Below are 11,864 nucleotides of genomic sequence, written 5' to 3'. Positions count from 1 at the left end.
GAGCTTCCCCTTCTTGCCAAACCGAAGAACTCCCTTAATTGGGGAAACTTTCAGGAATACATAGTCCCCGACCTCGAACTCTAGCGGTCACTGCCTCGTATTGGCGTAGCTCTTCTGCCTACTATGTGTTGCCAGGAGTCGACGCCTGATAATGTCGATCTTTTCTGAAGTCGCTTGAACTAACTCTGGGCCAATCAAGCTCTTCTCGCCAACCTCTGCCCAGCAGTGCGGTGCTCGACAGGGACGCCCATACAAGGCCTCGTAGGGAGCTATGCCAATACTCACCTGAAAACTGTTGTTATACGCAAACTCCACATAAGGAAGACAGTTATCCCAACTGTCCTTAAAATCTAGCACATAAGCTCGTAACATATCTTCCAACACCTGATTTACCCGTTCCATCTGCCCGTCAGTCTGTGGGTGGAACGCGGTACTGAACTTCAATTTCATACCCATTACTTCCTGGATACGAGTCTAGAAGATAGATATGAATCGCGTGTCTCTATCTGACACGATCTCTATAGGAATTCCATGCAGACGCACAATCTCCTTGATGTACAACCTGGCCAAATCGTCTGCTGAGTTCGAAACTCTAATAGGGAGAAAACGAGCTGATTTCATCAACCGGTCCACGATCACCCAAATGGAGTCATGTCCCTTCCTCATCTTCTGTAGCCCTAAAATAAAATCCATAGATATGAAATCCCACTTCCATTCAGCTATGGGCATGGGCTGAAGTAGTCCAGGAGGTCGGCGATGCTCGGCCTTGACCTGCTGGCACGTGAGACAACGTGATACGTGCTCTGCTATGTGGGCCTTCATGTTGTCCCACCAGTGCGAACGTTTCATGTCTTGGTACATCTTCGTACTCTTAGGATGCATCGCCATCCTCAAATTGTGAGCGGCTTCGAGAACTTCCTCAAATCATGAAGAGTTGGGATGCATAGGCGGCCTCGATAACGTAGACCCCCATCCGAACCAACTCTCCATTCGGAATCTTCTTCGTCACTAGCTCGCTTCCTCATCTTCACTAACCATTTATCCTCCCCCTGAGCCACTATGATTCGGTCATCATTTGTGGCTGTGCACGAATATGAGCGACACTCTCGAACGGCTTATCTACAGTAAGCTTCTGCTCGAAGTCTCGCACAAATTCCACCATGTTCCACTCGCCTATCATCGGCAGAGCTGCAAAGGCTATAGCCTTCTTGCGGCTCAACGCGTCTGCCACAAGTTAGCCTTGCAAGGATGGTAAGAGAACTCGAACTTGAAGTCCTTCAAGGTTTCCATCCATCGCCGCTGCCTCATATTCAGGTCCCTCTGTGTGAATATACACTTGAGGCTCTTGTGGTCGCAAAAGAGCTCAAACTTCTCTCCATAGAGGTAATATCTCCAGAGCTTCAATGCAAAGATGACGGCCACTAACTCTAGGTCATGCGTAGGGTAGTTTTTCTCGTGTTTCCTCAACTGTCATGATGTATAGGCAATAACCCTGTCCTTCTGCATCAAAACACAACTTAAACCAACATGAGAAGCGTAAGTGTATATCGTATACTTGACCCCTTGCTCTGGCAATACTAGCACAAGGGCGGACGTTAACTTGTCTTTCAATTCCTGGAAAGCTGCTTCTGCCTTCTCATTCTAGGCAAACTTGAGATCCTTCCGAGTCAGCTGAGACAACGGTCTGGCTATCTTAGAAAAGTCTCGAATGAATCGACGGTAGTAACCTGCCAGGCCTAGAAAATTTCTCACCTCAGTAACTGAACCGAGCTGCTCCCAGTCCTGAACTGTGGCTACCTTAGCAAGGTCCACAACTATCCCTTCCTTGGACACCACATGTCTCAGGAACTTGACTTCTTCTTTCCAGAAGTCGCACTTCTTGTACTGTGCAAACAACTAGTTCTTCCTGAGAGTATCGAAGACTGCTCGCAGGTGTTTCTCGTGCTCCTCTTGACTCTTGGAGTATATTAGGATGTTATCTATAAATATGATGACGAATCGGTATAAGTATGGCCGAAACACCCTGTTCATCAAATCTATGACCTCGGCTGGTGCATTCGTGAGTCCAAACGACATTACCCAAAAATGGTCCTGAAAGCTATTTTCTGCAAGTCCTCATGCTTGACACGCAACTGGTGGTACCCTGACTGCAGATCAACCTTTGAAAAATATTGTGCTCCCCTTAACTGATCGAACAGATCATCAATCCTGGGCAAAGGGTACTTGTTCTTCACCGTCACTTGGTTCAACCTGCGATAATCAATACACAATCGCAGAGATCCATCCTTCTTCTTTACAAACAACACAGGTGCTCCCCAAGGAGACACTCGGTCGTATGAAGCCTGCATCTAACAGATCATTGATCTGTTTCCTCAGCTCCTCCATCTCATATGGAGGCATGCGATAAGTTGGAAGAGATATAGGTGTCATACTAGGCACTAGATCGATGGTAAAATCAATCTTGCGCTGAGGGGGTAATGCATGTATCTTTATGAATACGTTTGAGAACTCTTGGACTACAGGGGTGTCCTCAAGTGCTGGACTATTAACATCCTCTAGTAATGAAGCGTAACAACTAATGCGATAGGGCCAACTGACCTGCACTGAGAATGTAAAGGTTGTGCCCTCTGGTCCATGGGCTGTCACCACTCTAGTATCGCAGTCGATCTCTGCCTTCACCTTTATAAGCCAATCCATACCAAGAATGATGTCATAATAGTGTAACGAAGTGACAATCAGGTCAATGAGCACTGATCTGCTCCCTAAGTCTATTAAACAACCCTTACATATCCTGGTAGCGTCTGAGAAAGTCCCTATGGCGGTAAGGATTCTCACCCCAACCATAGACTAGTTTCCAACCCCAGTCGCTTGACTACTGGGCGTGATATTATAGAGATAGTGGACCCAGTGTCCACTGATAAGAAGTCTGGTGTACCTTGAATATGCGCAGTGACTTCAAAAGCCAGTGGTACTGTGGTTGTTGTCTCGGATGCCTCAGCTGCAAGTGAGTGCACACGAGCCTGCTGAGAACGGTTCGGCTGCGGTACCATGGGCCGTTGAGGCGGCCTAAATCGAGGTGCAGGCAGCTGGAAAGATGGATGTGGTGGTGCTGACCACAGGGGTGGAGTTGAGAGAGGTGGTGGCATCTGACAGTTGATCCTCTGAGGGGGCATAAAGTCGTTGTCCCTCATCTTAGTGAAACAGTACGTGTCAGCATGGCCCGACCTCTGAGAGTAGGTGCATCATATATCAGGTCACCTCGGCTGTGTCGATGGAGCCGTAAGCCTGGGAGGTGAGTCAGTACGGGGCCTCTTGCCGAGGAACGGCCTGCTCGGTAAATCAGGTCGCGGCCTAGGAAGCAGAGGAACGTGAGTAAGGGACAATCTATTCCCATCATGCTCAGCTCCCAGAGACATGCCCACTAACTCAGCATAGGTAGATACGCTAGCGCAACACATCTTCAAGCGTATCTCGGGTCGCAGGCCCTTAGAAAATCGCCGCATCCGCATCGGCTGGTCAGCCAATATCAACGGAGCATGCCTAGCCAACTCCATGAATATGTTCTGCTATTCTGCCACTGTCATCCCTCCCTGACAGAGGCGAAGAAACTCACTCTCCTTCTCATGCCGATAAGTGAGGAGAAAATACTTCTCATGGAAGCCGGTCTCAAAAGATGCCCACATCTATATATATCGAACGACAATAGTCCGAAGGACGCTGTCCTACCAGAGGCTAGCCCCCTTCTCAAACATGAAGGTGACCAGCTCCACCTGCTCTGCCTTAATGCGGTGCAGCGGCTTTAACATCTTAGAGATGCGATCAAGCCAATACTCGGCCTCCTCAGGTCTGTGAGTACCGGCAAAGGTAGGAGGTCGGAAGCGCTGGAATCGCTCAAACAGACCGCTAGCGCTCATATGGCCAGCAGGCTGCATAAGAAGTGCAGGTAGAACCACATCCATGCTCTGGGCAAAGACCCCTGTAATGGTGGCCAAAAACCGCTGCTGTTACTGTTGCTGCTGTTGCATCAAGAGCATCATCTGCTCCAACCTATCAGTAGGGGGAGCCGACTGAGGCACGTGTGGAGTCGAAGTAGACGCACGGTTCTGCTCAGGAACCAATGGTGCAACAGGTTCGGCCCATTAGTGGGGCCAGTAGCCTGCTAAGAATCCGGCATAGTGTCGTGAGTTGGGCTCAAACTGGGGTCCGTCTGGCTATTGCTTATGGGAGGTGCCCCGTCAATCGATTCACCAAGTGTGAGCCGTGCCGTGCTCCTTGTGGCCTTAGGTGGCATTCCCTATATACAACATAGGGTGCGACCCAGGTCAGATTCAGCATACTTACAAACTTAACAACATAACATTTACATTATAGTTCAAAGAAACTTCATGCATTTCATTTAACAAAATTGTCATAGTACATGAGATGTAGTATTACATGAATCATGACAGAAGATGCATGTGAGCTAACCCAAGCAAGGCTTCAGACACTGAAACGTACTAACCAGTCTACCACACCATTAAGCCTATCAAGGCTACACATAAAAACAAGCAAACAAGCAACAAAGCAAACTAAAGGGCGACTACATGCACGACTAGTCGTCCGAGTTTGGCAATAGAGGAGGGGCATCTTGTGCTGCACACAGCACAAGATAGCCCTTAAAGCACGAGACACCTTCTTGAACTTTCGTTTCACTAAGGCTCGGGTCTCACCATCCTCTTGTCGCAGGGCAGCCTGGCCCTCCTCAAGTCGAGCCAAGAGGGCTTTTATAGTAGCCCGATCACTGTCACGTCCCTGCATTGTAGGAGGAGAGCCCTCATCAGTGTCTTGGGCCTCTTCTTCCTCTCCCTTTTTCCCTTCTTCTATCTTATCGCCATGTTCTTCATCACTCTCTTCCTCTTCACTCTCTGTCTCATCCTCACTCTCCTCGAGTCGGGCTTAACGCTGTCGTGGCCCAATCTCCATGTTGTTGAGAGTAGTGTCGTTGATGAAATGGATCGGCATAAGAAGTTTTGCTCCAAGTCTGTAGGTGAATTCATGTGCAAGCTTGCATATAAGTCGGCCGAAGGGGAGTAAGACAGACGTCCTAGAAGAGCGCACTGTATGCACTATCTGTAGCAGTTCATATGTAGGCGCGCACAACTTCTCTCCCTACCCAGCTCGGTACAAAAAGTCTACCATCAGGCATGTGTACTTGCTCCTATTGCTCCACCTGGGGTACATGTTGTATGTGAAGATGTGGTGGAGCTGGCAGAAGTCGTCAGTCATATTACATGTTAGGAGGCTATTGTTTGGATTCTAGTGGGCCAGTTGCCCACAAAGGAATCACGTGCAACGATCCCTTTCACGTGCACTCCTAAGACTCTTCTCACTAGCATGGACTTCGCCAAGCGGCATCCCCATGAATCGGGCTATTATGCCAATATCAACCGTGGCCTCTCGCCTTCCCATGAAAATTTTGAACTGCAAAGGCTCCAGCGCTGGTTCCCGTATATGAGCGTAGATGGCTCGGACAGTGCTCATATTTGCGTGGAACTTGCCCTCAAATATGGGACCTCACCCTGCATCCACCAGGCGGTCCATCACCAGGTATTCCCCAAAGAGCTTCTCGTCCACGTGTGCTTTAAAAAGGACCCTACGGCCCCGAAATCTTCCATGAGACAGATCTGCTAGTAAGCTCTCTCGAGGGGAGCCTGGGGATCGAGGTCCCGCTTTATCCTTATCTCTCGATCGGTGCTCGTACCTGTGATGGCGCTTCTCGGCCTCCTTGAATGCGTAGGGCGGCTAGGCCCGACCTCGTCCATGGAAGCCCTCTTCTTCCCCATGAGAGAAAGAAGCATGGAAATGGAGAAAATAACTGCTACAAGCTCAAAAAGAGCCATTTGAGTAAAAAAACAATGGGGGATTAGGATGGATTGTTGGTTTTGGAGAAGTATGAGACACAACTATGATCTTGTGTGCTCAAAAAGGGGAAAATGAAGGAGATGGAAGATGGGTTTTGATGAAGGTGGTGGAGGTGTGTATCGAATGAAGGAGATTTATGAGAATGGAGGGGAGATTGAGAGGGAAAAAAGAATTTTAGAGAAAAATGAAAGCTTGGAGGAGTCTATTAGGGGAGAGGAGAGCAATTGGGGAGGTTATCGGGGTCCCCACACATTTTGGTGGGCCCCACAACCTTAGACACCAGCCGGCCCGACAGGCCCGGACCGAGCAAGCGGTGAGGCATCGCCGGTCGCTGGACATCCGGCCGAGGCCTCGCCTAATGGGCGATGACTCTCCCCCCCGGGGTGCCGTATGTGTGCGGGGTCCATTTTGGATCCCTCGAATTGTACCGATTTGGCCCCTGACTCTGATCGAGTCGTTTCAGGTTCCATCTCGCGTATATTCGCGCTCTTTGGTTTGTTTAAATGTGGAACTGGTTAAATTTCCATCTAAGTCCGTCGATTGATGGTCTAAAAAGGTGTTGGGATCATTTCACATGATCACAAAGGCCTACAGATCCAATTTCTATGGTCGATTTCGATCAATCTCGCCGTTTGGCGAAGTTGGGAATCCTATGTCCGTTTCTATGTTTTCTCGCACCCTCCTACGTTGAAGTACGTCAGCGTACGTCGTGTGACCATAACCCAGGTCTAGTTTAATCCAAATCATGCTCTGATACCAACTTGTAATGCCCTGAAAATCGAGGGTCGAGCAGGAGCCCAACTCCTGAGTTCCAACACATCACTTATGCAACATAGAAAATGATGATTAAATGTTGTCTGTATTAGTGCCTTAAACATGAGTGGGATTATACCAAACAACATATCATACTTCAGAGACAGTTAAATTTCGCAAGCGAAAAACTGTGAGAAAAGTGGTGGATGCCCAAGCATCCCAAGTGAGAGAAAAGTGTGTTTTGTGTGGCCCACTTCCCACCCCCAAATCCTTCATCCTAGCCATTCCTTACTCATCATCTTCCATCAAAGAGAACCACAAGGAGATCAGCGTTCCATCGGACTAAGAAGATCGAACGGTGGGTGTTTCTATAGGCTTAGGTTTAATGCTTTGATGATGGGCCAAGTGAGGCCTACCGATTGATGGTCCCCATAAAGAAAGGCTGTCTTAACATCTAACTGCTCTAGATGTAAATCCTCTGTAGCCACTATACTCAAGACCATAAGAATCGTAGACATTTTCACTATCGGTGAAAATATTTTAGTGAAATCAATACCTGCCTTTTGTTGAAACCCTTTCACAACCAGTCTAGCCTTGTACCATTTTGAACCATCGTGCTCCTCCTTAAGTCTGTAAACCCACTTGTTATGAAGAACTTTCTTACCCTTAGGTAAAGTTAAAAAGGCCAAACAAAGAGTCTTAAAGGGAGGGGGAGGGGGTGAATAGGACTATGCCAAATTAAAAAATTAAATGTGAAATTAAACAAATATAAATAAAAATAGCATTAAACAATCCCATAAAACAGAAATGAATAACAACCTCAAATGTATAAGTATTGAGAGGTTGATACAGATGTTATTCTAAGGACAACCTTACACCAAAAACCAATGGCTTATTATATGACCACCTGATTTCTAGAATGGTTTGTGTATCAAAATCCCAAACTAAGACAGAGGAGAAGAAAAATAGCAAAGAAAGTAAACTAAGCTATTACATCATTCCCACACTTGCATAAAAGATATTATAGCATTCTCTACAAAGGCTTAAAAAGAATTTACAACATTCACATAAAGCCACAATCAACCATCCACCACTACACCAGATATTATAGTGGTTCACTTGTGTGTACACCAACTATTTAGAGAAATAGCCACACAACTACTTCACTCCCAATATCCTCTCCCTCGGGATATTGGCTTTCACTATGAAATAGATTTTTCAAGGTTCACCTAAAACCTTCACAATTGTGTCTTTCAAGTGGACTTACACAATTCAAAAGCCCCATACTCTGAGATTTCCTGGTTTATATCAGACAAACCAAAATAGAGATTTTCCTAGCACAACCTCAAAAACTAAAAAGAGATTTACAAAAATGTAAATATACTTATCTGGATATTTGTCACGCCCCGAATTCAGAAACCGGGCTCACAAAATTCCCGATCGCTGAATCCGGCATTGACAGCCTCGTAGTACCCCATTCTCGGCATCCCGGTACCCATACACTAGGTTTTGATCCTGGGATGCTACAAGGAGGATTTTTAATCATCAATTTGGTTTGTAATGAGCATCACCACAAGCATAACCCATGAACATAACCACAAGAACACCATTATAAAATCCACTATGATCAAAAACTTTTGAATACAGTGCTTATGAAAGGGAAATGCAATATAACGAAAGTAACAAAACTCCAGAAACTTGGCTGTACACTCCAACTACGATAAGGCTACGACTGCGTCCTAGCGTCACCGGCACGCATCAATCATGTATAAGCTTAAAGAAAGCTTAGAGGGTGGTGTAAGTACGTGCGCAATATGATCATGCTCAGAATGCAAGGACAGAGTAATGCGGAGTCATGCGGATGAGTACATGAATGCGATTAGTTGTACCAAGGCTATGCGGTGCATAATATAAATGCTATCGGCCATATCAAGGCCATGCGATGCATAATGCAAGTCAAGCAAGCCAATCCATATCCACATATCAATGCAGCTCCTCTCTAGAGCAACAAATCAGTACGGTTCTCAGTCCGGATAATCACCGTGGTTTAGTAAACTCCACATGGCACTGCCGCTCTCCAAGCCGCACAGTCCATGTGAGCGTAAGAAACCTCACTATTCGCCCGACTAATAGTCTGCCAATACCTATTCGGCACATCGATAGCGGACCCATTCATGAGCTGGTCAAACTCAGCCTAGTATTGCCCCTTACCCTCAGGCGAGTAAGGCCACACCCCTTTCCAACCGACCATGACACGGTGGGAGACGCGGCCTCCTGGTATTCGGCCCTCGTGCGCTCGTATATCCACTTGGTCTCGACATTGGAGTCATCCTCTGGTACCATCAGGTTTAGATATTTTCACCCAGAGACATCTATAGCGCCCCGATGCTAGAAACAGTACATACATAAGTGGGGCCCACCATAATGTTTATTTTTCACCCAACCTGCTGATGAGGTCACAAGGACCTAGGGCCCACTAAAATGTTTATTTTCTATCCAACCTGGGGCCCACCATAATGTTTATGCGTCATCCAAACTGTTCATAAGGTCACTTGGACCTTGGGCCCACTGTACTGTTTATTTGCATCCAATCTGTTCATAAGTTCATGTGGACCTGGGAGCCCACTGTACCGTTTATTTGCCATCCAACTGTGCATAAGGTCACGTGGACCTTGGGAGCCCACTGTACCGTTTATTTGCCATCCAACTGTTCATAAGGTCACGTGGACCTTGGGTTGAGGAAAAACAAATTTCATATTGATACGAAACTTCCGTGACCCATAAAGAGTTTCAATGGTAGGCGTCCAATCCTACTGTTTCTAGTGGTGTGGGCCACCTGAGCCTTAAATGAGGCTAATTTTTGGGGTGGGGCTCACAGTGAAAGGGGCCCACCCAATGGACGGAGTGGATATCCCACACACAACATGGAGGGGCCCACGGCTGGGACCGTGGGTCCCTGCCAATTTGTCTGCCTGTCCCTGTCAGTGGCAGCAACAGATGCTGCTGCCTTTGTCATTTTTTTTTGAAATCACAATTCCTGTGGTTTTTAGTAGGTGGGGCCCACCTCAGACAAATCCAACCCAGCCATTGGATTATATAGCTCAATACAAACGCATCAAGCCCAATATTCGAGGGGTTTTGGCATACCAAAACTCAGGGGGATATTTTAATGGTGAAATTTTTTTTGTCCATACTATGGCCCGTTAGGAAGTCAGATTGGCCTCAAATTTTAGCTCAACGCCAAAAATGGCCTGAAGAAAAGGATGGATGGCTTGGATTAAGTACATACATCAAGGTGGGGCCTGTATAAGTGGCCCACCATGTTCTTCTCTCTCTTTTTTTTGTTAGCTTGCAAGTACACACCCATGTCAGTGCACATACTCCACGTTAGCCACACCCGTCCAGCGTCCAGGGACGCTGGACGATATGGATAAACACATGTATTGTGGTGGGTCCCACATGGACGTGTCCTATCATTCTAGTCAAGGTGGGTCCCACATAAATGTGGCCCACTTGACCTAGATCAATCTGATATTTATGTTTTCCTTCCATCCAGGCCCGTTAATGGGCTGGATGGGGTAGATCCAACACATTCATCCAATGGGTCCCACATGAAATATGTGATTCATGGTGGGCCACACTCACCCTTTCACCATCATCACCATTCAACGAAAGAGGGAGAGGGAGAGGGAGAGAGAGAGAGAGAGAGAGAGAGAGAGAGAGAGAGAGACGGTGATAGAGGGACCCCGCCACTATGGGCCCCTCATGGATACAACACATACATCAAGTGGGTCCCACAACAAGTAGGCCCTTAAAAATTGAAATTAACGGAGGATCACCCACCTCTAGGCCTCCTTCTTGCTCCCTTAGGCTCCTTAGCTCCTATGCCTAGCTTTTAACGGTGGATGATGGAATTTTGATGGTGGGGATGAGAGAAGAGAGGGTTAGCCACACTTGGCTTGGGAGAGAGTAGCTTGGATGTATGGTGTTTCTTGGGAGGTTTGAGAAATGAGAGAGGTGGGGTGATATGGATGGGATGATGTAGTGGTTGTAAGGAAAGGAGATGGATGGGTATGGTTTGGTTTGAAAATTGGTAAAAGAGGGATGGGTAGGGAGAGAGAGAGTTGACTTATGGAAAAGAGAGAGATGGGTTGCATGTACTTGACTTGTACTTGAGATATGGAGTGTACTTGATTGATTGATTGACATATCGTAGAGATTCCCTTGAAATTCACAACGCGCGGCGTTTCTTCGGAACGAACGCGGCCCCACATCTTCTAGCCTAGGCATCGGTTCGGTGCGCGAGTCATGTGGTTGGAACCGTGGCAACGGAGCGGTCAGTAAGATACAAGTTTTGGTTCGAGCCAACTTCAGCATGCAAGACTCAGCTTAGGATCGCACGTAAACATCGGATACGGTGCGAAGGATGCCAACCGGAAGGACTGAGGAAGGCAATGGAACGGTACGGACTAGGACACGGGTCTTACAGCTCTCCCCTCTAAATAAAAATTTCATCCTCAAAATTTACACAATCATTGCAAGTAAACATAACTCAAAAAGAAAGAGGAAATATGGTATCATCATATAAAATCGGAGATAGCATACAAGATACAACATATAATCAATCATCAAAGAGATGGGGATAGCGCTCTCGAATCTCTGCCTCGCGCTCCCAAGATGCCTCATCAATAGAATGGTGACCCCACTGAACCTTCACCAAGGGGATGACCTTGGTTCGGAGGACCTGCTCCTTCCGATCAAGGATATGAACTGGCTGCTTAATATAAGAAGCGTCTTCACGAACCTCCAACGGCTGCCAATCGATAACAGGAACTATGTATGACCCACTTTTCCTCAACATAGAGACGTGAAAAATATTGTGGGCGCCAGACAACTGAGATGGTAAGGCAAGCCGATAGGTCACGATGCCAATGCGCTCATTGATCTTGAAAGGTCCAATGAATCTCGGGGCATGCTTGCCCTTCGCTCCAAATCGAACTACATCCTTCATGGGCGAGACCTTAAGATACACGTAGTCCCCTACATCAAACTCCAAGGGATGACGTCGGCAATCAGCAAAACTCTTCTGCCGGCTCTGAGAAATGCGCATCCTCTGCCTGATGATATCGATAACCCCTGACGTCTGTTGCACAAGCTCGGGACCTAGGAGACGCCGCTCTCTAACCTCGGTCTAATAACTCGGAGATCTG

The sequence above is a fragment of the Magnolia sinica genome, chromosome 15, assembly GCF_029962835.1.
Source record: "Magnolia sinica isolate HGM2019 chromosome 15, MsV1, whole genome shotgun sequence".
NCBI classification, from domain to species: domain Eukaryota; kingdom Viridiplantae; phylum Streptophyta; class Magnoliopsida; order Magnoliales; family Magnoliaceae; genus Magnolia; species Magnolia sinica.
The sequence above is the reverse complement of the archived record's forward strand: the minus strand, read 5'-3'. Positions refer to the sequence as shown.